This window comes from Propithecus coquereli, unplaced genomic scaffold (assembly GCF_000956105.1).
Source record: "Propithecus coquereli isolate 6110/MARCELLA unplaced genomic scaffold, Pcoq_1.0 Scaffold395, whole genome shotgun sequence".
NCBI classification, from domain to species: domain Eukaryota; kingdom Metazoa; phylum Chordata; class Mammalia; order Primates; family Indriidae; genus Propithecus; species Propithecus coquereli.
The window spans coordinates 176096-178288 of NW_012149674.1; the positions used below are offsets into that span (position 1 = coordinate 176096).

General features: G+C 48.8%; 1 protein-coding gene across 1 annotated transcript in view; it reads right to left on the reverse strand.

Annotated features, from left to right (window-relative positions):
- The window catches only part of MMP2 (matrix metallopeptidase 2), a 28090-nt gene that overhangs the window by 611 nt on the left and 25286 nt on the right, over positions 1-2193 (reverse strand). The window lies entirely within an intron of this gene.

Sequence of the window (2193 nt, forward strand, 5' to 3'; positions counted from 1 at the left end):
GGCAGATCGTTCTCCAGAGGAAAATGGAGCTGCTATCACTAGAAACTTGCTATTAAGAAACTTCCTATTCCTAGGACTCATCAGCTGTCCTCCACGCTAGATGAGGAACCTGACCCAGAAAAGGGAAATGACTTGAGCTGTGGCTCCACTTCACTCGGAGGAAGTTCAAGGTCCTGTATGGGAGGGTGGGGAGGTGGGGAAGAAGAGGACCTGAGACAGGTGGGTCTAGCCCCGAGTGGCTGAGAGTTAAAGGATGGAAATCATTAAAAGTCATCCTTACTGCTCAAGTCTGCTTACAGTAGGCGGACAGGCCAGGATGAGAATCGGAGTCTGAGCCCTGGGACAGCTGCTCCTCCAAACGTATCCACTGAATCTCATCATATTCCAGTGCTACCAGATAGATGTGAGGCCTTGAGTTAGTTACTTAACCTCTCTGAGCTTGTTTCCTTGTCTAGGAATGGGAGACTAATTCTTACCCCAAGGGTTATTTATAGTAAGGATTAAATAAAATAATGCACAGTAGTGTTCACAGAAAAACACTCAAGAAATGGCACATTTCTGGCACTATTATGCTGCAGAACAGCTGAATTTTCTAATGTAACAGAATACCTCAATAACAGTGTATTCCAGCCATGATATAAGAGTCCTAAGCCTCGGGGGTCTTCAGGTAGGGGCTGGCAGACCCTTGAGGCTCTTTAGCCAGATACTTGCACAGGCTATCTTTCCAGGACCCTCAAGAACCTGAGCCAGGGGCAGGCCATGGGAGAAGATAAGATGACTTCAGGCCCACTGAGGTCACCTCTAGAGTCCTGTCCACTCCTTAACCCCTCCCCACCGGCCCACCCTGAGAGGCCGGAAGCAGTACACCATCGGACTATGAACGCCAGAAGAGGCCTCTGAAAAACCCCAGGCCTTAAATTTGTTTGGCAGGAGCTCCATAATTTCTGTCTAGGAGGGGATTAGGGGTGGACAGGCTGGTAGGAAGGAGGAATAAGGAGCTTATCCATTAATGCGAGCTGTGTTTAGAAGCAAGCACAGTATTTCTCTCCTAGTGTGTTTACTTGGGGTGGTTTTAGGGGCTGATGGGGGTTCTGGGCTGAGGGCTACACCTTCTCCTCTAGGTCATCCTTTGGCCTTGATACAGGTTCTGTTACCTAATAGCTGCAGGACCCTGGGCTATTCACTTCTCTCTAGTCCTGTTTCTTCATCAATAAGACTCAACTCAACTAATAATAGCCTTTCTCTTTAGGTGGTTGTAAAGACTAAATTAAGCATGCAAATAAAGTGCCTGGCACATAGTAAGCATTCTACTAATGGAGGGGGTGTTATCGTTGTTCATTGTTACTAGTAGTAGCATTAGCATTGGTGTGATTGCTAATGAAGACACACACTGAGAGAACCATGGACAGACACCACAGCTACAACAAGAGTTGCTGCTGCTTCGGGGCTCTTCCTACAGGACAGAGGGATGGAGCTCGCCCACCCTGAGGTTCTCTTGCTTTTGACTTTGGAAGCTCTGAGCTTTCCAGCAGTTATCACCTGTGCCCTGAAGGAAGCAGAGATTTGGATTTTAAAATTTCCTCTTCTGCCTGGGGCTGTGGCCACTGCCTGTGCCCTGCTAAAACAGATGGCAAACACTGCCACACAACTGGTGTCTTTATTCGTATTTGTTGACATTTCCCATGGGGAACTGTTGAAGGGAGAGGCAGGGAGGGCCGAGCAGGGAGCCATGGCTTGGTTTTCCTCCATCCAGTGGAGGAAGCACCTGGGAAGGGTCATACTGAGTTGAGTGAACGAGGGAACCATCGCTATGTGGACCGAGACGTATTGTGCAGTGACTTCAGACAACCTGAGTCCTTCTGTCAGGAAATGCAGTTTCAAAGTGGAAAAAATAAAAAGGCCAAAACAAAACAACAAAGTGCATACAAAGCAAACTGCTAATGTAGAGAAGGTTCGGAGGCAGCCAGCGGTGAAAAGTGTCTAGGGTGGCCACCTGGCCATGCCCTTATCCCACTGCCCCATGCCAAGCTGCTGGGCCACCAGTGCCCTCTTGAGATAGTCTCTATTGGCTCCAACGGTGCTGTGAGCCACAGAAGGTTGTGGAGAGAGAAGAGCCTGAAGTGTGGCAGCACCAGGGCAGCCCAAAGCAGGGCTGCATTGAAAATATCAAAGTATCTCTTCAGGGGTGGCTCC